Source organism: Tamandua tetradactyla, chromosome 13, assembly GCF_023851605.1.
Source record: "Tamandua tetradactyla isolate mTamTet1 chromosome 13, mTamTet1.pri, whole genome shotgun sequence".
Lineage (NCBI taxonomy): Eukaryota > Metazoa > Chordata > Mammalia > Pilosa > Myrmecophagidae > Tamandua > Tamandua tetradactyla.
The window spans coordinates 17,292,194-17,317,825 of NC_135339.1; the positions used below are offsets into that span (position 1 = coordinate 17,292,194).

At 56.0% G+C, this 25,632-nt stretch overlaps 1 protein-coding gene across 1 annotated transcript in view; it reads right to left on the bottom strand.

The window, feature by feature from the left end:
* The window catches only part of ZMIZ1 (zinc finger MIZ-type containing 1), a 200,120-nt gene extending 175,379 nt beyond the window's left edge, over positions 1–24,741 (bottom strand). Inside the window, 2 exon segments of the mRNA XM_077124775.1 lie at positions 9,501–9,628; positions 21,336–24,741. The gene's annotated coding sequence lies outside the window, so the exon portion shown is untranslated.
* Between the last annotated feature and the right edge of the window lie 891 nt (positions 24,742–25,632).

Here is a 25,632-nt window from a genome sequence, read left to right on the forward strand (position 1 = left end):
TGAGCACAACCTCTCCTTGCTGCCTGGCCAGGGGGTGGGATTACTCTGCTCTCCTTCTTTTAAGGAAGACTTTTCCAGACTGTCTCGAAAAAGCTGGGAGTAGAGCTGCCAAATCCCTCATTACAAATGGGGAAACCGAGGCCTGGGGAAGGGTAGGCCAGGATCCAGTGACAGGTGCAGCTCTGAGGACAGAGCCCACTGGGGGGGGGGGGCACAGGAAGCTGAAGGAGGGAGCTGGAGGCAAGCCTTGGGCGATGGGCAGAGCAATCTGTCTAGAATGGAGGATCTAAGAGATGCAGGGCAGGAGGCCAAGCCAGGACCAGGAGACACCCAGCCCAGAGTGCACTGGTGAGCCCCTGAAACGAGAAGGGAGGCCTACCGGGGTTAGGAGTGTGGCTGGTGGGCTTCGACTGGACTAGAGTGGCCAACTGCCCCGGTTTGCATGGAACTGAGAAATTTCAGGGATGCAGAAATTTTAGTAAAAGCCAGGACAGTCCTGGGCAAATTGGGACAGTTGGTCAACCTTGCCAGGCTGGGATCAAATTCTGGTGTTTGGTTTTACCACTTTTAAAGCTATGTGTGGCCTCTTGGTGCCTCAGTTTCCTCATCTGGAACACAGCACCTTGTGTAAGGTTGTCACAATGATTAAGTTAGATAATGTATGTAAAGTGTTTAGCACAGCATCTGACACATCATTCACCTGATGGTAGCAGGCTGCTGTGAGGACTGCCAGCTGCCACCACTAGCCTTCCTATGGGGGTGGAGGAAGGGTAGATGCCCATCTAAGTACTGCACAAGCAGTGCTAATTTAAGGCTCACAATACCTAGGATGTAGGGGCCATTATTATCCCCATTTTCAGATGAGTAAACTGAGGTACGCAAAGGTTAAGTCACTGGCTCAGGCTCCCACAGCTGGCAAATACAAAAAGACTTGTATTTCTATTGGGCTGGCCCCAAAGCCAAAGAGATGGAGGCCAGTATCAGCATGATTCCGGTCACACTGACCCAGGGTAAGCACTGGGCAAACACAGGCTGGGTGGGTGCAGCGGGCCACTGCACCCCAGAGGTGCAAGGGGATGAGGGCACGATCCCCTGCTCTCGGGGAGACTGACTTCCCAGTCAGCTTGGACCGTCAAGATCTGCTTCTCATCCAAACGCATCAACTAAATTTATTACATTCCCAGGGTTTTCAGACTCAGAAAGAAAGAGAAAGGAAAATAAGTAATGCTTCTCACTTGCCCCAAGGGCCCAGCTCTCCCAAGTGGGCACTTTCTGTACTAAGCCCCACTTCAGTCTTGCAACAGTACTATAAGATGATATTACAACGCCCACTTCAGAGATGACAAAAATAGAGGCCCAGAAATATGCCAAGGTTGCACAGCAGGATTTCCAACCTGCCCAGTCCCAAAGTCTCGGTTGCTCACGTGTTAGGATAAACAGCAGCCTGGGGGCAGAAGCCGGGCATGTCCGACTAGGCGTGTCCAGCCTGGTGCAGGACCAGAGGCAAGCACTGTGTCTGGTGGGGTGACGGTGCACAGACCAGGTAGCCCAGGAGAAACTGCAGCTCAAAGCAGGGGCCCAACCTCCCAGAGGCAACGGAGGAGAAAAGGGGGAGGGAGGCCGGGGCTCAAGCAGGGGTCCATTGCCCCAATACCTAGGGTCAGGTAAGCTTGGTAGAGACGTCACCCACTAGCCCCTAGGAAGTCTTGGCACAAAAAACTGCATGCCTGCAAAGTGATTACCTCCCAGCACCCAAAGAAAGGGTCGGTGAGGCAGGCAGGCAGGTGCTGGCTGGGCACGGGTCCTGGGAAGCTGGGCTCAGTTATTTTTAGCATCTTGATTCAAAAGGGAGGCCCCCCTCCCCACCAGGTAAATGTCAGTGCTACCGGCACCCTGGCCAATTAAAGCAGTTGGAGCCAAGAAGGAAAGACAGTGACTCAGGGACTCTGCCCTCCAGCTCCTTCATCCCCCTGCAGGTCTGCCAGGGGCCTGCTTCTCCGCCTTGCCCAGCCCAGACCCACCTCTTTGTATAGGAAACAATGGCTCTGTCCAAAAAGAGCTGTGAGCAGGAGACTGGGATTCTGGGTTTGAGTCCCCGCCTGGCTATGTGACCTTGGTCAGGTCTCATCCTTTCTCTGACTAGCCACCCTCCCTGGGAAATAGGGTCGTGGAGCCCAAATGCACATTGTTATGCGGGAGATGTGAACCATGGCTGTGAAGAGGCTGGGAACTGTGGGGTGGTTTTATTCTAAAGGCTTCTGGGCTTCCGGAGGAGGAACCCAGGCCCAGACTGTTGGGGGGATTTGTGCAATCATGGGCCACTGGAGACCCAGGAGCCTGAGGCTGCCACCCTGCTGATAGGTGAGAGGTGAGGGGGAGGCCGCTGCTGGTTACTGGAGGCTCTGTAAACACAAACTGGGATGAGTCCAGGGCTATGGGGGAGGGACGCTCCTGGAAGGGGCACCAGGCTGTAGCAGCACCCACCATAGATCAGAAGCCCAGCACTGGCATTGGGCAGGCTTAAATAAGGCACCTTGTCCATGCGAGACTCTGAGCTGGGCTGCAGCCTTGGGGAGGACCACCTAACCCCAAGAAGGAAGAGGCAGTTGGTCACAGTAGAGAGAGCAGAAGCCCATCTCTTAGCCCACTCCCCAATCCCTGGGCTCTGGAGGGTCACCCTGAGAGGGGGATCCTTAGCCCATAGATGGGTCTGGCCCAGAAGAGACTTGCTCCCCATCCTCCCAGGCTGGCCCAGGCTGGTAAGCTCCAGGGGTATATGCCAACCCTCACCAATCAGGGAGAAGCCCGAGGACCTGCAGCAGCCTCCTTGGCCAGCTGCCCACCAACTCCCAAGGGGATCCCTGCCCGTCCCTCAGCCTAGGACCCTAGCACGTGCTGACACCTTCCCAAAGGCAGACACTTCTGCTAAGCTCTCAGAAGAGACCCGAGGACAACTGGCACAGAAATGGGGGCGTGATTCGTCCAGGGACATTTAGCAAGTTAGAAGCAAAGTACAAACTCCATTCTTTTCCTGCCACCTGGCCCCCAGGGGACATTTCTAAGCTCAGTTCCTTCACTGCCCAGACTCCACCCCTTACCCCACTGATCTGCCCGAGTGCACCTGCCTTGATGCCTTGGCACCAGCTGGTCCCTGTGCTTGGAATGCTTCCAGTTCTCAAAGTCATGTTTACTCTTCAGGACCTCTGCAGGGTCCAACTGGAGCTCCACCTCCTCCAGGAAGTCCTCCCTGACCCTCGAGTCCCTCGACCTCCAGGCACTTGCCCTAGGTACCATGGATGCTGCATCGTGTGCTGGATCCCCTGACCCTGTGGACACAGCTGCCTCCCGGACTGCAGTCTCGGCCGGGAACACCAAGTCGCTCAGCAAATGGGACTGAGGAGGAAATGGAGTGGCCCCTGATTTCTCTGAGTTCACTGTCCCTTCCTCACCCCCTGGCGCCCTGTCAGCTTTCCTATGGCCCTGGCTCTGGAGTGTTCTCTCTGCCCCGGGCCTCTGGGCCTGCCATGCCCAGGCCTCACCTGGGCGATTTGTGTGTGCAGATGGAGGAGGAGCTGATGGCAGCAGGCCAGGCAGGAGGTAATGATTATAGGAGGCAGATTGTACGGGGTGCTTCACAAAGCCAGGTAGGAGGGTGCCCTCCAGTTCTCAAGCCCTGTGCCAGGTGGATCGCTGCAGACCCCGAAACTTCCTCAGAGGCCAGTCCGGCTTTTCTGCAAGTGCCGGGCACCATGGCAGGGACAGTGCCACCACCGTTGCTTTTGGCCCCTCCCAGGGTCTACACCCTCCATGCTCAGTTTTGTATCTGAAAGCCTGGCACATGAAGCTGGGTTTCTCTGGGGAGCGCCTTCTTCTGGGCCTCAGTTTCCCCATCTGTATCATGAGGAGTTGGGCTGAGCGACCTCTAGAGACCACGCCTGCTCTAGGCTGCCAAGATGCTGTGAGTCCAATGGAGACACCACCCCGGAGGCCTTGGCCAAGTCACTTTTGGACCCAGGGCCAGAGGGCATGGGCGTGGCCATCCTCTTCCCCAAGCAAGTGGGTTTCTGGCTCACAGACCAGACGGAGGTGGACTTTGGAGCTTGGTGAGAGCTGGGTGAGCAAACACCCGCAGGAGGAAGGCAGCACCCACAGTTGGGCTACGGCCCAGGACTCCTTCACAGCAGGTTCACCAAATCCCAGCTCGGCCCTGGGGAGGCCTGTCGGCAGGTGAGGTCTGGGGTCCCTCAGGGGCCCGTGCAGCCTCACCCACCACAACCGGCGTGGCACCCACCAGACTCTGGGAGAGCCAGAGGGGGTCCCACACCCACCACCCCTTGGGGAGGGTTCTCCTGCCTGACCTGCCAGGCATGGCGTCCACCATGATGCACCCCGTGACCTTGGGCTGCTCTCTGGGCTGCTTTGTCCCCACCCCGTCACTGAGGTTTATCCATGTCTTCCTTTCACCTCCCACCCCCAGCTTCTGGGCTGAGGTCAGACCCACGTCAGGTGGACATGTAGACAGTGGCAGCAGAGGACGGTAGCCAGGCCTTGCTCTGGGGCAGCGTCACATTTCAACTCTTTAGGGAAACTGGTTTTTCCCTTTTGGGACTGGCCAGGAGATGTCCCAGGGGAGCTGTGAGCTCAATCTCAGGCCTTCCTGGAGGAACTGCTGCTGCTCCACCATCCTGGTTGGCCCCCAACTCCTTCCAGGACCAAAGCCAAACTCTGTGGCCCAACCTCCGAGGCCCTCGAGGGCTGACTTAGCGCCTGCCTCCAGCTGTGGCTGAGTGCATCCTCTCCAACTGCACTGCCCTGAGCCCCCCGCAGCCAGCCGGGCTGAGACCCCAGGCAGGACTTACTCCTCCACTCCTTTGTGGGAGCCCTGCCCACCTGCCCCCTCCTCCAGCATCAAGGAAGAGTTGCTTTTCCGAGCTCCTACTTCCTTCACCTGCTTCATCTTGCTGTAACTGAGAAATTAAGAATTAACAAATGATTATGATTACTGATTCATGATATAGATGTTTTTCTCTGTATATTGTAGAATAGGCAGAATACCTGAAATTACTGAAACTCAGCTGGTCTCACCCACGTCTATACTCACTATTGTAATGGTTATTCTAGTCTAGCCTCAGCCCTCTTTGATTTAATATTTTAATGGTAACAACTCCATCTCCTCTTGCTTGAATATATAAAAATCCTGAACTCCTCAGACTCGGGAAGAGAGATTTGGGGCCCAGAGGCCATCTGCTCTCCTGCTTTCCATGTAGCATTAAACTCTTCTCTCACTGAAACCCTGGGATCTCAGCTCGGCTGTGCATTGCACTGAGCAGAGAACCCACCGCTTTGATTTGGTATCATTGCTGGGTCCCCACCCGGCCCACTTTGTGCTGGAAACTCGGTGGCCTTGGCCCGGGCCCAGGGATCTACTCTCAGCATTTCCTCAAATGCAGATTCATTTTTAGATGCAGGTGCCAGAGCCCTGGGGGTATTCAACTCACCCTCGCTGAAGGGGTGCACGGATCACTCTGCCAACATACAAGTCTGTGAGAGGCAGCTTGATGTAGGGGCAAAAATACACTTCAGGATCAGACAAAACGGGGCTTGAATCTGGCTCCACTGATAGCTCTGTAACCCTGAGTAAATTTCCTAACCTCTCTGCACCTCAGGTTTTCTCCTGTGCACAGCAGGGGTGACCCCAGCATCACTAGGCTGTTAAGACCCTTAAAGACCAGGCCGTTTGTGACCCCTGACCTAACCCAAACCTTTTCATTTTCCAGATCAGAGGCTCAGAGAGGGGCAGGGACTTGCCCAAGGTCACACAGCAGGTCTAGGGCAGGGCTAAGGCTTGAAGGAAAGTCCTGCTCAGAGGGCTAGGCAACCCCACCCTATTGAATCAGGGTGGGTACCACCCCTAGGGCAGGAGTGAGCTGGGGGCCAGAGACTATTTTCAGCTCAGAGCTGGGGTGGGGGTTACAGGGTTAGGGCAGGCTGCAGAGGCTGGAGGCAGAGAGAAACGGGGCTGCAGGCAACACATTCTGGGCGGGGGGAGTGTGCATTCTCAGCTGGCAGCTGAAGACTGACAGGCATGCCACATGGGGACCCTGGAATCCCAGGACTGTGCAGCCAGGGGCTGGGCCACGGCCAGATCTTCTGTGAGCTGGGGTTGGCACCCAAGGTCTTTGCAGCCAGCCCCAGGCCCACCTAGGGCTGTATAACCCTGGAAGGCAGCTGGTTGGTGAACGGCTGGTATACCTGCCGACAGTGGGAAGCTACAAGCCAGGAGGGCTGGGAACAGGGGTACAGGGAGGGTGGCCTCCACTCCAGGACCCTGCTGCAGAGCTCTGAGGAACAGCTGCTTGGGATCACCTCCCATGAAACCCAAATCCAGTCCAATCCCCCAAACCCTGCTCTCCCCCTCCAGCCTCTCTTAAATGACAATGTGACCATGTCATTCCTTGAGTTCCACCCTTGCAGGGTGCCTGCAGCTCTTGGGGTGAAGTCCAGAAGGTGTCACCTGGGCTGGGTCACCCCTCCAGCTCCATGGCTCACCAATGCCTGCACCCCCAACATCAACCCAGATGCCATACAGCCCAACTACCTCCCAGGCAGAAGTGGGAGGAATTTACATTCAGCATCACTGAATGCTTCCCAGTTCAGCGAGGCAGGGTCCATTCTCATCCCTCTGTAAGATGAGGAAATGAAGGCACTGTGAGGTTAAGGCACTCACCTGAAGTCACGAAGGGAAAAGGTGGCAGAGCTGGGGAAATCCCCCAAAGCCTCAGTTCAGAGTCCATACCCTTCACCACGTCACTCCAGAACCTTTCTTCATCTGCCTACTTTTGAGAGCCTTTTATGTGCCAGCCCTAGGGGGACTGCTTGTCATGCCCTGGAAGGGAAACCCTTTCACCTTGTGTCTAGGTCTTTGCTGGCTATTATGGCCCAGGCCAGCTCTGGCCCTCTCCACTCCACCTGCTGCAGGACTAGCCTGAGCCTCAGAGCCACGTAAGGCTGGCTCGACTCTGCCTGATGTTGATGTGAACTGGGCTAAGTCAGCTGCTGGGCAGGGCAGGGCTGGGGCTTGTGTGCCCTGGCTGGCTGGACCTCCAGGCCCACCAGGCCCTTTTTGGCAACCCAGACACCTCTGGGACTGTTCATGGGCCAGGGGCTCCCACTCTTTAGCAGGAGGGAAAAGCCAGTCTCCCTAAAACGTTGGAATGTGAAGCTGAGAGCAGGGCTTGGGTGCTAACCTCAGTCCAGGAGATTGGGGTGGGAACTGGTCCTCCAAGCCTCTGTTTTCCCATCTGGCAGATGGGAAAGGACCTTCTGAAAGCAATCTCTTGTGGGCCTGGCAAGGTGTGAGGAGCTTTGTGCACCGTAGGGATCTCTACAGCTCAAAGGGGTGTGCAGCCACTAGAGAGGTCACAGAGCAAAGGTCAGCAGGGAGAAGCGAGGGTCAGACAAGGCTTTGTGGCTTCTAATTTATGACACTGTGTATGGCAAGCAGAGATGAGTGCAATCCAGACAGAAGGCTCTGCAAATAAAGCCCACAGGGACGAACCGTACCCCTTGTGCCTCTCCCACCGTGGGTTTAGAAAAGTCAGGCCACTAAGATCTGTATGTGACAGAGCCTGCAGCTCAGGTCTGTGCATGCATCTGTGCACGCAGGACCATTCAGGTACATGTGAAGACTGTAACTGCCCACCTGTGCCTCCTTAGCACCTGTGTGCATGCATGTACTTAGACACAGGTATGAAAGCTGTGGGGAGAGTCTTCTGGGTGTATATGTGAGGGTGCATGCCTGTGGATCTGTATTTCTACAGAAGAATGTCACGACCATGGGTAACTGCAGTGCCACCCAAGCCCTCTTCTTCCTCATGAGAATCTCAGCCCTCTCAGAGGCTTTCTGGCCACAACCCTGCTTCACCTCCTCCACGAAGCCGTCCTAGATATAGCTTCCCCACATTCACTTGGAATGCCAACATTAACCCCATCCCACCTGTGGTAGCTGTTCCCACCCGCATGCCCACCACCAGCAAGCTGCAAGTCTTGCCAATGTCTTTTCTTCAGTGTCTGGTAATTCTTGCTCCTGACCCTGACCTGGCTGAGGCTGCTGACCTCTGACTGGGTCCCTGCAAGGAAGGGCAGGGCTGTGGCTTATGTGTCCCAGCTGGCTGGACCTCCAGGCCCACCAAGCCCTTTTCGGCAATCCAGACACCTCTGGGGCTGCTCATGGGCCAGGGGCATGAGTCTTCCTCATCAGGCTCCCAGCCTGGACCTCTCCAGTGCAATCTTGGCCCAGGGATCAGGCTAAGCACACCTTTCACAGGCCACTGTGGGACTTTACTTAGAATCTTTGATGGCTCCCATTGCCCTTGGGGTCTAATTACCGAGCCTGGTATTTGCAGCCTTTTATGATCTGCCCACCCCCCTGTCAACCTCAGCCCCCATCCGGCCAGGCCCTCCCACCCACCCACTGCTCATGGGGCTACCCACTTTGCAGCTGCCTCCCCCAGAATTTGTCTCTCCACCTCTGATCTCCGTGCACCCCCAACCTTCCCTGGCCCCGTTCTGGGGTATGCCAGGTCTGCTATGATCTCCCCTCTTTCCTGCCAGAGCAGAGAATGGGAACAGCTCCTCTCTCCTGCATCCCAGAGGCCAGCGAGGGGCTGGCACCTGGTTAAGTGCTCAGTGCCAGCTTGGGAGCTTGAACTTAGGAGAAGGAGAGAGGGCCTTGTCCAGACAGCACAGCTCTTCTTGAGAAGGGGCCCTGGGTGCCACCATGGAGGGACCCCCGGAGGCCAGGCCTGGTCCTTGTCACATCACACCCACAAATGCTTCACAACCTCTGGACCACCAGCAGCCTCTGTCACCTAGGAAACCCCGCTCCCTTTACCTTGCTTGCGGGCACCCACAATCACCTCGATCCTCACCCTCAAGAAGAGGCCAGCAGAGAGGCTAGACCAGAGGCGGGCTAGTTCAGGGGATGGGGGCTGGCCCATTGGAGCCACGGAGACCCAGATCAGAGCCCCAGGCCCAGCCAGGTGTGTGATCTTAGGCAAGTGACCGTATGACCATGAGGCTGGGTTTTCTCACCTGGACAACGAATGGCGAGGATCACGGCACCTACCTCCTGGGGTTGTCATGGCGGTGGAAAGAGTTAATAAACATATGGCATCTAACACAGGGCCTGGCATACGACTAAGTGCTCAAAATGTTAGATTTATTATTGCTGCTGTTGTTATTTCTATATATTAGAGGAGAAAACCAAGGGCAGGGTGACCCGCGGCTACACGAGGGGCTGGCATCAGAGTGAAGCCAAATGTCCAACTCCCACTCACCACCACCCACAGCCTGGCTCCCTCTTCGAGGAGAAGGCCAAGATGGTGGGGAACTCTGGGAAATAAGCCCCCTTGCCTACTCCCTGGCAGTTCTCCGGGCCCTGAAGTAGCACTGCCCGCACTGGCCCCTGTGGTGCCCAGTGGCCAGCCCACGCCGCTCACCTGCCTAAGGCTCTGCCCACAGACCAGGGCTGGTGGCTTCTGAGAGCTCCAGGAAAATGAAGTCACAGCGGGGAAGGAGGCGGCGGTCCCAGCGGCCCTGTTCCTCTCGAGCACGGCCTCTGCAAGTCCTATGGGAGAGAGGAGGACAGTGAGTTCTGAGTTTGACCCTGGGGGCAGGCCCCAGGTCCCTCCTGCCCAAGACCCCAGGCCACCTCCTGGAAGGCTGGGCCAGCCCTCCATAGAAGACCCAACCTAGAGGATGGATGCTGCCACTGGCTCTGCCTAAGCACCGTCCTCCTCACTTCTCTGTTTCTCAATGCCCCACTGGTCTGCAAAATTCTGCTCAGATCCTTCCGAGGAGCCCTCTCTGACCTCGCTCTCCTGTCTCTGCTCATTCCCCAGCAGGCCCTGGCCCTGGCTGACTGTGTCTCCACTGCTTTCTGTAGGCCACCCTCTCTCTGGGTAGAACATCAGGACAGCAGGAATAAGTTCTAGCTTATTTCTGTGTCCTCTGAGCTTAGTAGGAGTCACAGAGACTGATGGATAGATGGGTGGGTGGGTGGATAAATGGATGAATGAGTGAATGGGTGAATGAATGAATGAGTGACTGGATGAATAAACGAGTGACTGGATGAGTGGGCACAATGAAAGTGTTCAGTAAACAAAATGAATAAAACTGGCCCACAGCCATATGCCCTGAAATCGGGAAGCCCGTGGAGATCTCCCAGGGCCTCTCCATGTCCTCCCCTCCATTAGATTTTAGAATCCAGGGTTCAGGGCAGTAAGAGTAAGGTGGTTGGTGAGGCTGATCATTTTCTCAGGGATCTGTCATTACACAAATGCAGAAACTGAGGCCCTGACAGGGGAAGGGTTCCCTTCCTGGTCCCAGAGCAAGGGAGAGAAGGCAGGCAGAAACTAGAACACAAACCCCCTGGCCTTGCCTGCTACCAGAGCTGTCACGGGTCGAGGCCGCCATGGCAGGCTCCCCCCAGCTCTGTGCGTCCCCATGTAACAAGTAGGGTTCACGCAGGCACCCAGCTTCCCTGATGGGTGACGGATGAGGCCAGCCGTGAGAGGCAATTCCAGGGTAAAGGAGAGGAGGGCAGTGGGAGGACTCTGCAGTTGGGAAAATTTCAACAGAAGCTACAATAGAGGCACAGCCATACAGTCTGAAGTCCCTGCTGCCCCCAGGCCTGGAGGTCCTGAGGCTGGGGGGTGGGCGGGGAGGGGACCTTAGAGAGAGCCACTTCTAGTGCCACCACCTATGGTCAGGGTCCCCTCCAGCCCGTCCTCAGAGGGGGTCTTCCTAAAACTCCCGCAGACCACTTCCCTCCCCTCCACCAAACCCTTCTGGGCTTCCTGCACTGCTGCTGGGCAGAGGATCCCAGGACCACCACTTGCCAAACAGGAAGGATCTACAGCCCCGTGGCCAATTCCCTGACCCAGCCATTCCGCTTCCACAGAAACGGGTGTGTGTGTGTTCACTGAAAGACATGTACCAGAAAGTTCGCAGCAGTGCTATTCACATTAGCCAAAAAAGGAAACTTTCCAAATGCCCGGCAGCAGCCATTGAAGGGACTCCCGCCCCCATGGAAATCCCACCCAGCCACGAGAACGAATGATCCACAGCTGCGTGCAACAACAGGGATGGCTCTTACGTAAGGCCGACCAAAAAAGCCAGACGCAAAAGAGAACATACTTAAGGGATCCGCTTACGTCAGGTTCAAGAACGGGCAAAGCTGCCCTTGGCTTACGGTAGACCCTTTGCAGCTCCCCCCTTCAGGAGGCCCTGAATCTGGGCTGGCTCTACGACTTGTTTTGACCAGTAGGAGTGAAAATGATATTTGGTGAGTGGCAGAGACTGGTCCTCAAGAGGTCTCGCAATTTCTGGCTTTCACCCTCTAGGCGTGTAGCACGGCCGCAGAAGGAAGCCATCTCCCTCTCTGGAGGACAAGAGGACACAAGGAGGGAAACCAAGGCCATCTAGCCAACAGCCAGCCACCTCCAGACACCTTCCTGGACCTTCCAGTCTGGCTGTGGCCACATGAGCCTAAGTGAAAGCAGTACAGGGGCAGACTGCCCAGTTGAGCCACAGAATTGTAAGAAAGCATAACGGTGGTTGTCTTAAGCCCCTAAATTTTAAGGGTTATCTATCAGCAATACATAATGGACAGCAAGCTGTTAGAAGTCAGGGGAGAACTCTAGGGGTATAAATCTCCCTGGCAACGTGGGACATGATTCCTGGGGATGAGCTGGGACCTGGCACCGTGGGACGGAGAGAGGCTTCTTGACCAAAAGGTGGAAGAGAGAAATGAGACAAAATAATGTTTCAGTGGAGGAGAGATTTCAAATAGCAACAAGAGGTTATTCTGGAGGTTATTATTATGCATTATATGGATATCCCTTTTTGGTTTTTAGTGTATTAAAATAACTAGAAGGAAATGCCTGAAACTGTTGAACTGTGTTCCAGGAGCTTTGACTCTTGAAGAAGACTGTGTAACTACATAGATTTTGCAGTATGACTGTGTGATTGTGAAAACCTTGCAGCTTGTGCTGTTTTTATCCAGGGTACGGACAGGTGAATACAAAAATAAGGACAAAAATAAATAATAGAGGGGATAAGGGGTTAAAAAAAAAAGTGGATAGATTGCAATACCAGTGGTCAGTGAGAGGGAGGGGTAAGAGGTTATGGGATGTATGGGGCTTTTCTTTTTATTCCTTTTTCTGAAGCGATGCAAATGTTCTAAAAATGATCATGGTGATGAATACACAACTAGGTGATGCTATTGTGAGCCACTGATTGTATACTGTGGGTGGACTATAAGGTGCATGAAGATATTTCAATAAAAATATCAAAAAAAAAAAAAAAAGAAGTCAGGGGAGCAGCTATCCTAAAGAGGGGGGCACTGCCTGATGGGGGGCAGGGTGGGTTTCCAGGCCTGTAATGTTCTGTTGTTTGATCTGGGTGGGGGTTATACAGGCTTGTTCACTCTGTGACAATTTGCCAAGCCATACACTTGGGCTATGCATACTTTTCTGCATGGATATTATAGTTCAGTAGAAGTTAACTAACTGACCCTCCCCTGGCTCTCTATCCAGATGGTTTCAGGTCCCGCCCTGCCCAGGCCTGCCTGCTTCTCTAACCTGGCCCCTGCCTCAGTCTTCTCTGTGCAGTCCTGGGATGCCCTTTCCCTTCTCCTGCCCAGGTTTCGAGCCTGGGGCCAGGCAGCACCTCCTCCAGGAAGCCTTCCCTGACCCCACTAGACCTTGCCATGTGTCTATCTTTGCATAGCTCTCTTGAAGGGGTGAGGGTGGCATGGGTCTTTCCCTTTGGTCTCACCCCCCAGCTTTCTGAGCTCTCTCATCACTCCCTCCAGGGTGATGCTGTGATGACCGGAGCTGGCTTCCAGAAGGGCCCCGGCAATCACAACTCATTGTGCACCAGCGCCCAACAGGGCAATCCCTCCTCCCGGAGCCCTGGCTTCTCCCACATTGACTGAGCGGAATTGGGGGGGTGGGGGTGGAAACAGGGGAGTGAGGACTTAAGGGGGACCCCTATTCTGCGGGAGACGACGACCCCGTGAAACATGTACCACTCCTTTCTTCTTAATTCTCTATTAAAATAAAACAGCAAGCCCGACTGGCAGTCATACAAGGCTGCTTCTTGCCGAAACAATGCAAACTGCCAGGCAAAGCAAATTAAGAATTGTACTGCCAGACAGATGGGGGCATCAAATCTGCTCAAAGCCTTCAATGCACTGCCTTGCCTTCATCGATGCAGAGTGAGAAGGCAAACGCCCTGCCTGTCCACCCCTGCACAGCTGCCTGCCTTCAGGTGACAGGAGTGGGGTCTCCTGGCCCCCACCCATACACCGCCCCCACCTCAGTCACAGACTACCCTCCTGGGGCCTCCTGTTCCCATCTTCTCAACACCAGCTCTGTGTTAGATGGCCCTGTGTTCTTAGTGGACCTCCCAACCTCTGGCCTCAGTTTCCTCACTGTGATCCATGAGATGTGGATGAGATCTCTGATGCGTCACATTTTTCCCTTCAGTGGGAGGGCCCCCCTGAAGGCCAAGGTGCTAGGGATGGCGCCTGTCCGCAGTAGACACAAATGCCTACCTCTGACTCCCAGGGACAGGTGATAGGGGCTCCCAGGCCTGCAGGGAAAACCCCTTCTTATCCCCCATGCCTGGGCTACCGATCCCTGGGGCACTTTTTCTGGTACCCTTTCCTAATAAAGGAAGTTCCTAACCCAACAGAGAGGCACAGACAAGAAGAGGGGGGCCAAGATGGCAGCGACAGGACACCAGGTCCCAGGAGAGGCGGTCTGTCCTGCAGCAGAGGTGACTCCACACACATGAGGGCAACAGCCCAGCGCAGGGGAAACTCAAGAACACACTGCACAGTTCCACGAGGGTGGGCGTTATGTCCCTGGAGGGCTGCAAGCAGAGGGGAGTGGCCCTGGGGGGCTGAGGGGCCATATGTGTACATGAGAGAGGAGCTGGGCGCTGCATTTCGCAAACTCCTCTGAAGATAAGGATTGCCTGGGCTGCTTGTTAAACCTGCAGTTTCCCAGACACCCAGCCTGAGAATCGAATTCAGTACTTCTGGAAGGGGGCCCAGAAATTTAAATTTTTAACAAGTAGTCCCAGGTGATTCTCTGCATCTGGAAAGTCTGAGGGAACCCTGGCAGGTGAACTTCGTGGTTTCTCTGGACCCAGAGATGGGTGGACCCACGTCCCCCAGTGTCGCATCACCTCTGCCCCATCTGGAAGACGCAGCAGCTGAACTGCACAGCATCATTAAAATAAAAATGATTTAAAAGCTTTAGAAGGGGGCAAAGATGTAGGGGGAGGGGAGAGTTCCTACCCATGGTGGTGCCAGTAGCAGCTCCTTCCTAGCCCCCTGGGTCCCCCAGAGCCATCCAGAAAAGCTCAGCAATTTGTGGTGGGGCAGGGGGTGGGGGGGCGAGCTGACAGCTGTTCAGTTGCTGTTCAGGGAGACCCAGAAAAGCAATTATCTTGCTCTTAGCAGAGAGGCACTGGCTTTTACCCGCCCCTCTCTGCCCTCCCCCCTCCCTCCCCCCTCCACACACGCACACGCACACATGCACACACGCCCAGGCCAAGATGCTGCTGCCGGCTGGCTCTGCACCCGCCTCCTCCCCCCAGCCATCCCTGCCCACCCGGCCTGGCCTCCTAGATTTCTCCGAATCGCTCAGCCTCCATCCTCAGAGCCACATTCCCAACACTTAAATCATTTAGCCCGCTAAACCGGAGACGGCAAAATGGGTGCTATTTCTTAAAAACATACAGAGAGCGTATTAAATTATTGATAGCCATTAAACAGGGGGGAAAAAAATTAAACAGCTCTCAGCTCTTATCAATCATTCATGCAGTTTCCACTGGGGTGTTTTCTGGAGAGTGATCACACGGGTAACCCGGGAAGCCGGCTCCTGCAGGCAAGGAAGCGGGTGGAAGCGGGGAGGGGGCCAGCCGCTGCAGCCCCCAGTGATTACCCAGGCAGCTGGGAGGGGGCTCAGGCAGGGGGGTCAGCCACTCTGCTTTCAATCTCCCACCTGCCCTCTTTGGCATTTACAAAGGGAGGCTCCAGCATCGCTCTCTGGAACCCCCTTCGTGAAACCCAGCCTGCTTTTATTGAGCATCTATTCTGCATCAGGCCTGCAGGATGCACAGAAAAATGACCCCTGCATGCCTAAGGGAGGAAACCTTAGCAAGAACACATGATTGAACTACACTGAGGTCTGCGCTGTGCTGGGGGTGGACAGAGAAGGGCTCAGAGGAAAAGATGCTGCTGGGGAGTGCCTCACCCAAGATGGAACTCTGGGGACAAACTCTTGGGATGAGGAGCAGAAAATTGCCAAGTGGGTGCATCGAGAGGGCGTTCCAGGAAAGCGGAACGGCCCAGGCAGAGGCAGAGCGACTCGAAACAGCAGAGCTGGGCATGGTTTGGGGTGCTTCTCCCTGTCAACCTCACCCTAGTGCCCAGCTCAGATGGTGGGTGCTGGCGGTGGGAGTTGGGGGAGGGGGGACTTGGGAACGGTCACAGGAGTGGGGAGCAGGCTGTGACCTCAATCTGTCCTCTGGGTGCTGGTCAGATCAGACCAAGAAAAGGATGTGAGGCCCCTCTTGGCATGGACGAGCAGGAGCCTGGGGCTGGCCCCAGCTGCCCAGGGCAGTGGCATCTGCAATCCCCCCACCTCCCCCACCTGGCATATCCACTCCCTGGCTCTGACTCAGGACACTTAAGCCCATGTGACGCGGAGACCGCAGGGTCGGGATGAGGCCGGTCTCTCCACCGCCCTCGGGAGATGGGCTCCCTCCTGCCGCGAAGCCGTGCCAAGGACCCGGGCACCAGGGCCACGGGGAGCCAGTGGACACCCGATACCTCGTGCCTCACCTCCCAGGAACCATCGGCCGCTGGGGGCCCTTGGAGGCTCTGAGCCAGGCCAGGCTGCCGCAGGGAACAAAGCGGCCCGGGCTTATCCCTGCCTCCCCCTGCCCAGCACCCCTCCACCCTCAGCACCCCGGGCGGGCTCCGCATTCTTGAACGCCGTTCAGAAGGGCTCACTGAGCAAGTCGGGAGCCGGGAGGAGGCCCTGCCAAGTGTTGATAGCACCCTCGCCAGAGAAAGCTGCTGTCACAGGCAAACATTCTGGGGAGAGCAGTTGTTTACCACCAACGCCTGGGACTGTCAAGAAATAATCAGAAGGAATTAAATTTGCAAAGTTGTGAAAGAGATAAAGAACCCCCGACTCCCGGACATTTTTACCTGGTACATCAGGTTGCTCAGTTTTGCCTCCTTCGTGGAAAAATGCCCTTCGATCTGCAGGGGGGCAGGGTGGGAGGGTCGGGGTTGGGGTGCACAGCAGGCCAGGCTTGGGGGACAGGAGACCCACATTCTGCCCTTCCCTGGGCGTCAGTCCCCTTGTCTGTGCAGTGGCCTGCACCCAGGTGAGGCTGCTGGGAACCCTGGTTGATCTCTCAGACGGGTCACCCGCAGGCTGTCTGTCCACTGAGTCTGCCAGGAACGCCGAGTTCCCAAGGCCTTCCTCAACGCTGCCCATCCGAGCACTCTGGGCAACCTGTGGAAGTCAGCCAGCCAGCCCCTGCTTCCCTGCACACCCTGGCTCACGGCTCTGCTCAGGCCCTGCTGCCTCTCACCTGGATTACTCGAATCCTTTCCCCTAGTCCGGTCTCCACACAGGTGCCCGGGCCTGCACAGGACCCAGGTCAGAGCTGGGGCGGAACAGGCCATCAAGGAAGGCTTTCTGGTCAGAGAATCAATACACAAATGGGCAGACAGTAGCAAAGCCTAAATCAAACACACCTGCCCCTGACTCACTTACCAGCCCCGGCTCCCTCCCAGTGGAGGGCCCCGCTCACTGGCAAGTCCCTGAGTCTGCATGAGAGTTCTGCCCCCTGTTCTAGAAGGTTCTCACACCCTCTTCACTCCAGCCATACCAGAACTATTCAACCTTCCCTGCCCTTTCATGTCCCAGGGCCTTTGCACGTGCCACTGCTTTCTCTACCCAGCCAAGTCCTGCTCTGGCTCAAGCTCTAGGTCCCCGCTGGTAACTGTCACTACGTCTTTCACCTTATACTGCTTACTTCTGCTCACATCTGCTCCGAAAGGAATAGAGGGGACCGTGGATGGGAACAGAATTCCTTTCATCAGCACTTGGCACACAGGGTCAGAGAAAGGCCTTTAATTTTACTCTACGCAAACCAACCCAGGGTGACGGCAAACTGCTCCTCCCTTAAAATCAACTGCCCGTGAAGGAGACACCCCAGCCCTCAGCCTACAGCTCCAAAGCAGTTCCTCTAAATATCTAACCTGCTTCACTCTTACTGTAACCTAAAAACCATTCTCTTGAGGGTGGATAAGATATTCTCAGCCAAGTGTAAACGAGACCATCCTCTCGGAGCTCCCAGAGCTGAAGGAAGGAGCAGGTTGGGAATTTCCAGGCAAAAGCCAGCAGAAATTGGCCACAAATGAATCATTAACTCTCGAGTTGAGAGCTTGGAGCAGCTGCTGCCAAGGTCTCGGGCTCGGGCCTGTGTGGGTCAGTTGGCCTCGCCTGGCTCAGGCCTGAGGGTGGCCCTCCCTACCCCCTGTTGGCCATCTGCTTCACCCCAGGGACATTGGGCACCCAGAGCCGAGGCCGTCTGAGCCAGCCCAGCCCACATGTCTTAGGCGAGGACATTCACATCTTCCCCAGGAACGATGCCGAGCCTTTGCTCATACACTCTTGTCCTTCTGGAATGCCATTTCTGTCCTTCAAGGTTTGGCTCCAGCCTGGCCTGCCTTCTCTCTTCCCTGACAACTTGGGCCCCTGCCACGTAGCCCCCAAGGAACCCCACGGACTCCTTGGTGCCCCTGCAGCCCGGCTATGTCTCCCGGCCATCTCTTCCCTGGCTTGATTTGGCTGCCAAGGACTCATCTCTTCTGCGAAGCCCCTTTGTACCCCCTTATACACCTCCAGTAGTGAGCGTGACACAGGGCACAGGTGTGGGGGGAGGACTGCCTGTGACTCAGCCTATAGCCGGCCGGAGAAAGGCCTGGGGGCTGGGGTCCCATTTACAGCCGGGGGGACACCATGCCCACCTCTGGGCCACTGTGGCACAGTCACCACGTGGTTTAAAGGCGGTGATGGTAGAGGTGACCGCTGGCCTTCTGTAGGGAAGGTGCTCTGATCCCCAGGAGCCAATTCCTTCCCCAGAGGTGCCTCCTGGCAGGTTGAAGGTGCCAATTTGTAAGCCCCGCTGGGCTGCCCTAGAGAAGGAGCTTGGATTCTTCTTGGATGGTGACTGATGGGCATAAATCTGGAAGCAGAGACAATACCTTATAACAGGTATTTCCAGGTGATATCAGCAAAGCATTTGCCGCAGACTCACACGCTTTTCTAGTGCCTATCAGATCAGTCCCCACCGACTAGGCAGCTGCTTCGTGTCTGCCATGGCTAAGCTCAGTGCACAGTTCTCATGAGTCCTTCCACCTGCACCAAGGGGGAGGCACTACAAATATGCCCCAGTAAAAGACGGGAAATCCAAGGTCCCTAGGATTAAGATCAGGGCTGAATAATCTGCCCAAGACCAGACACCTGACCCTGCCGTGGCACACCTTCCCTGCATGTCCAGCGCCCAGTACCAGCATGCTCGGGGCCGGAACGTGCTGTGTTCACTGTCCTGCAAACAGCCTTGGTCATTATTACCATTTTACAGATGGGGAAACTGAGGCCTGGCAGGGGAAAGGGACCAGACTTGAATATTTAGCACCTCCTGCAGTTCCCCATCAGGCGTTGGAGGGTTGGAGCCGCCCAGGGCCCCGCAGGGAGCAGCACCTGGGTGTGCATCCCAGTGCATCTGACTCCTGATGGGGTGTCCCTGTGACCCGGGGCAGTCTTCACATCTCCCCATAGGCCTGGCTCAGAGTGGGCGCGGGTACAGTGGGGAAAACCGCGGGGAGGTTCCAGGGCACCACGTGGGGCCTGGGGGTAGGGGCGGCACCATCCTGCTACTCTGAGAACTTCCAGGAGAACCTCTGGGCCCAGGAGCTCTGCCCACTCATTGGCGACAACAGGCTTAGGGAGGAGCCCCGATCAAGTCAGATGCCCCAGCAGCATGTGGACACACACACGGGGGTGTGAGTATGCCCCATCGCCCACCTGAAGGAAAGGCGGCCACAGACACAGGTGTGAGCACATGGGCACTCCCCCAATTCACACCCTGAACACAGACATGCACACATGTTCACACACCCACAGAGACACGTGTGATAAACACGGCAAGGCAGCCCACCAGGATGTGTACATGGACACCCATGGAAGGCACGCAGGCACATCCACGTGCACACCCGGGCACACTTGTTCACGCGCACACATGCTCACACACAGAAGCACACAGGCCAAGAGCACCTCACACTGACCCATGGAGCTAAGTGCTCAGTGGGCTGCCGAGCGGGGGCACGGGCACACATGTGCACAGAGCCCTTGGCTGCAGCATGGCCTGGGGGAGGGGGCGAGGGGAGCAGGGGGTCCAGCAGCATCTTCAGATGCTGTACCACGGGCCCTTGCTGCTGCTGGGCCGACGTAGCCAGGCCTGTCCAAAACTGCCCATAAATCAGGAAGCCGCCTGCCGCAAGCATTTAAATCACTGTCCCAGGGGTGCAGCGTCTCCTTATACCCAAGAAGCAGCAGCAGCAAGCCATGGCCCACCGTGGGTGGGTGGGGGGGGGTGGTAGCTGGGGTTTGGCACTCTCCATCTACCCAAGACCACTTCCCCACGCTCACCCCCAGTCAGTCCCCTTTCCCCGCCAGCCTTTCTTCCCCATTCTGCATTCCTTCCTCCACTCGTGGCCTGAGAGCCCTGAGCTCACCCACCTCTCCCCAAGCCTGAGTGTGGAGGGCCTCCTCCAGCGACCCAGCACCCTAGCTAGGACCTAGGGGCGTGTGCGTGTTTGGGGAGGTGGACAGTCCAATTCCAGACACAAGCACTGCAGAGCGGTCCCCAGAGCTGGGATCTGAAACCTGGGCCTCTGTTCTTCTCCCAGCCTCACTCACCCTGATTATGAAGTGGGATAAAGCGGGAGTGCCTGGGGCCACTCCTCTTATGGATGTGAAGACTGGGGAAAAGAGCTTTCTTGGATGCTGATTAATTATGACCATCGATAATACAACCATCTGCATTCTGTGGTGGAGCAAGGATGATTAAAACTGGGCCCTGGGCCCCCGTGGCCGTATAAATGGGTCTCAGGGTGGGCAAGGGGCCAATACCAGGCCTGAAGGCAGAGCCATGGTGACCATTTGTTGGGGAAGGGCTGTTTTATACTGCATGGACAGATAGAGAAAGGGGAGACAGACAGACAGTGGGAGCCAGCTCATCAGCCTGGGAACCACAGGCAATTGCCCCGTGCCACCTCTTGGCAGGCTCCTCTGTGCTGGCCATGGGACAAACCAGTGTGGACACTCCCCTTCTGCTCAGGGGAGAACCCACCCAGCAGTAGAGCCTGAAAACCTCAGGCACAGGGTGGTGTCACCCCCTGTCCCGAAGTCCTAGATGCTGTCACTGCCAGGGTCTGGCCGGCTCCATGCACCAGCTCTCAGCATCCAGATCCCGAGGCCACACCTTTCTGTCTGGGTACACAGGACCCTCCCTCTGCCTGGCAGGCCCACTTCAGCCTCTGCGAGCCCTGCTCCTGGGGCCGCCTTTCTAGGGAGCCTCACCCCGCAATGGGACTGATGGCTGTGTCCCTCCTGCCCCAGTCCTAGCACAGCTGTGGTCTCACCTCACCCCCTGCAATGCTCACTCAGCAGACACACCTGTCTCCCCTCACCAACTAGAGCCCATGCTGCTCCTGTCAGCCCACCACTGACTGCAAGGACAGTCCCCATGCTGCCCGCCCAGGGACCTAATAATACCAGCCAGACCCTCACAGCCACGCACCATTAGCCTGTTAATTGCAATACAACAGTCCTGCTTAGTATTTTTGCCCATTTTATAGAGGAGATGAGCTCAGCACAAGGAGATTAGAGAATTTGCCAAAGGTTACATGGCCAAGAAGTGGGTGAAAAATGCAAACCAGGCGATTTGGTAAAGTAGTTCTTACCCAGTAGGGTACAAAGACCCTGAATGAGTGAATGAAGGAATGAGGGCCAAACACTGAGATGAGTAAGGTCTTCTGAGCTATCTCTGCGAGAGGAAGGTGATGTGGCCAGGAGATGGGTGCCTGGGGTTCAGGCCAGGTTTCCGCATGAACTCGCTATGCGACTTCATGTAAGTCACTCGCGGATTCTAGGCCTCAGTTTCCTCACCTGTAAAATGGGACAGTTGGAGTTGCTCCTGATATTGGCCAGACAGGAAGCTGATGGAAGTGTACGTATGGAAGCCAGGATTTCCAGTCCAGAAGCCCGAATATCTGCTCTGGCAGGACACTCAGGAACAATGGCATGAGGGATCGGAAACGACCAGTGTCCTAGGAAATCTGGGGGGGGGGTGTGTGGTAGGGTCAGACGTGCTACTGTAAAGCAGGCCCGAGGCTCCTTCCCCAAGTCCCTGCCACTGGCTATCCTCTGTGGGTTCTTCCCTTAGCAGCACGATGACAGTTCTTCGTTCTGATCACCGGACACTTTCTGGGCCCCTGCGTCCAGCCCTGGGGGAGCCATCTGGGGAGGGGGGCGAGGGAAGCACATGAACACACGGGCAGGGGGCTGGCCCTCCAGGGCCTGCGACCTAGCTGGGGGTCACCGCCCTGCAGAATGGGTAACGGCAGCCCAGAGAGCGCCTGCCCCGTTCCAACAGAAGCTTCCGGGCTTGACCACATGCTGATGGCCAGGCCTGGGGCTAGCAGTGCAATGGGGAGAGAACCTCGCCTCGGGCTCAGGGGGCTCCTCAGTGACCAAGAGAAACACATAGGCCACCAAGCTTCCTTCCCATGCCCACGACAGACATCCCGGGCCAATCATCACACTCTCTTCCTTTCAGAGCTCAGATGTGGCCGCAAAATGACTTTTCTATGGAGCCTTTCAAGCCGTCACGATCAGACAGTAAAAAGAAAAACCTAAACCATTGAACATTCCTGTTAGTGGAGCAACTATTGGACTTCAGGAAGGAAAAGTTTCCTGGAAGATTTCCTGAAGAAAGGCAGCAAGGAGAGGGGAGAGGAGAGCACAGCACCTGCCTACTTCCCGGGGCCCAAGATGATGCTTGCTGTGTCCAGAAGCCCCCTTGCCGCTCAGCCACCCAGCCCCCAGCCCCATCAGCTGGCCTCTTTCCCTCCTGGAGTGCCTGACCCTCGGCGAGCGCAAAGCTTAGCCCTCCAGGTGGGAACATTGGCGGAGAAGGTGCAGAGGGCCTGGAGAACTGAGATCTGGTTTTGGCACAGGGTCCCAGGTTCCTGGCCCATGCTGCCTGGGAGAGGGGCTCCCCTTGGCCTGCAGCCCCCTGTCCCTAGTTGCAGTGATGGCGCCTGTGGTTGCCTCTAGGTACTGTGTGGCTGGGAAACAATTCACCAACATTTCCTTCCAGTAGCCCCTCCCCATCCACTCCTCTATGAGGGGATAAAACCAACCCATCCTAAGGAAACGGAGACCCCAAGCCCTTTCACATTTCCTTGTCATCCTCCTGATTTCTGTCATATCTCTCTTCCACCTAAACCCTAGTTGTTCGACATTTTTCTTGAAATCAACTCACAAATTTTCCTTGAACACATTTATTTTTAAAAAGCTTAACTTCATAGTATTATCTTAAATACAAAGTTAGCTTCCCTCACCATAAACATAAAAGCAAAACACCCAGACAGCTAACCCTGGGATTACTTGGCAGCCTGCTGAAGGCTCCAAGCCTATGACCAGCTCTCACTGTTGAGAAGGAAGACCAGGGGGTCTTCCCAGGCCTAGGAGGCAGAACAGGGGCTAAAGAGACTCTCCTTGATCCAACACAAGGGCCAGAGGGGAGTAGGGGGGGAGGGCTCTTCTCAGTCATGACTAACTCCCGAACCACTGGTGATAACCTTGGCACAACTTTGAGGAGACCACCAAGCCCGAGGGTGGCAGGTGACATGTCTCTGTTATCTGGTAGAGGAAAAGGGGCTCAGAGAGGTGAGCCCACTGGCTGGAGGTCACACAGCACTGAGTGGCTGAATTTGACTTTCCCCTCAGGGCTTTCTGGCGGAGCACAAGTTTCTCTCTTCTTTGCCGCCTTCTTGATGGCAAACAGAGTGACTTACTTGGAGGGAAATCGCTCTGACTGGCGGTTGGCAGTGGTAAAGGTTTTCACACCTGAGGTTAACAACTGTAATTTAAGAGGTTATTTGTCTTAATTTTCGGGAATCAGTTTCTCAGGGAGGAGATAACTAACACGTCAGGCTCGGGAAGCTAGTCTTTTTAGAAAATATTTATAGCATTTCAAGACAGTTTGGTGGCAATTGGATACAGCATCTGCTATTTTCCTCACTTTTCCACCACAGTTCTAAAACCCAAAGCAGTTAAAACACACACACAACAACACAACAATACAACAACAGTGACACCGACATGAAATTCAAAGCGTATTGTTTCTTTGAGAAGCAAAACTGGCTTGGTGATTTCAGAGAGCTGGTTCGTCTCCTGGTTAAAACCCCATGTCCTTACCAGCAATTCCTAGGGTCGATGCTAATAAAATTGTGGCCAGTGGACCAGTGAAGGTCACTGCCCCCAGGGTAGGGTTTGGCAGGACTCCCAGGCTCGGGGACTGTGGATTCTGGCTGCGGACAGGGAGGGACAGGGATAGGGGACAGACAGAGAAGGCAGCCAGGCAACCCAAGGCATTCTACAGGCAGGAGTGAGCCAGCTGCTCTCCTTGCATCGGCTCAGCCTTTCACCCTCATTTTGCAGATGACAAAACTGAGGCTTTGAAAATCAGATTTCCCCCAGGCTAGAGTGCTTGTGTTGTAAGCCGATCCCTCTGACCTGGTATTCCCACTCCATTTCCAGGGACCATCCCCAGCGCGCCCTCCACACCACCCTCCCGTGCTTCCCAGGATCCTGGAAGGTGCCCCAATAGTCAAGCCTCCAGGCTTTCCTCCCTCACGCTCAGTCTTAAGCCGGGACGTGGAGCCATGGGAAAGGCCCGAGGAAGTTCAACTGTCCGACTGTCTCAGGAGGGACTTCCAAGGGCCAGAGAGGGGACGGGCCACCTTCAGGGTCACACAACTGGCCGGCAGCAAAGCTAGGGACAGAGCAGGCCAGCTGGGTTCTTTCCATCCAATCTGTTAAAAAGCCCCAAACCTGTAGCTCCTTCCTTAGTGCTTCCCATCCTGGAGCAGGCATGCCCGGGGCAGGTAATACTCCACGGAAAGGCATCGCCCATCCCCCCAAAGGTGAGATCTGCTCATCACGCCCTGGGCTCATGTCCAGCCAGCTGCAAGTAGTGCGCCCGTGGACCCCGGCAGGCGGGCACCCCTGACCGGTCCAGGCCCTGGCTTTCAGGGCTGGCCTTCGATGCCCTTTCCAAGCTGCAGGCCCTGCCTCCCACCACCCACTCAGCCCCCATGCCAGGGGTGGGGAAAATCTTCATCCCCGATGCGGTGGGACAAACCCCCCAGCCTGGCCCCAGGGAAGGCCTCGCCCTCACAGCCTGACTCAAAACTGGCAGAGGCCCGGGGAGGGGAGCTGAGCCAGCCGCCACCACCTCCTGGGAGCTCTCCTCTCCATTCGCGTGTGTCACTACACGTCCCAAACGCATGTGTCCAGAATGTCATCCCCGCGGCCCTCCCTCCCTCCCTGCTCCTGTCCCCACCCAGACATCAAACCCCAAAGTCTTGATGCTGACGCTCCCCCCACCCAAGCCAGCCACCTCCTGCACGAGCCAACCACCAGTTCCAATCTGCCTGCCCCTCACCAGCACCTCTGCCTGGGTGAGGGGGACAGCCCTCGCTGGCCTTCCACTCCTTCTCTCCGGCTCCTCCCAGCAGTTTCATTTCTGTTTACACTCCCCCCATGCATCCTCACAGGCTCTGTGGGAGCCCCCTAGCTCCATCACAGCTGTCCAGCCCCACCGGCTTCCCTGCCATTCCTAGGCACCAATCTTATTCCTGCCCCAGGGCCTTTGTACCTTTGGTCCTTCTCACCAACCCTTCCCTCTGTGACTGGCTCCATTTTTAAGTTTCCCAAGGGGTCTTCCCTGATGATGCTCTTTTAAACACATATCCCTTGCCCACCCTTGCCACCTGCTGCAAGCTGATTATCATTTACATACGCATTTATTTACTATCTGTCCCTCCCCTCCACCGCTCCAACACAGGCAGGACCTGATCAGGCTGGTTTTCGGCTTCGTACTCAATGACTACAACAGTGTCTGGCACAAAATTGAGGCTCTGTAAGTGCTGAATGAACAAGTGAGTGCCCATTCATTGTCTCTGCAGCTCACCCCTTCTGCCCTCCCCCCCAACCCCCCACAGCCAGGTCAAGACTTCTCCCATTCCTGGATGAGGGCGCCGAGAGGAGACGAACAGGCGTGGGAGAACACAGGGGGTCCGGGCCTCCTGGTGCCCGGTCGGAGCCCCTCACCAGATGCCCTGGCCTAGCCTCCAGCCAGACAGCGGAAGGTACGAGGATTAGGGAAAAGGAGCCC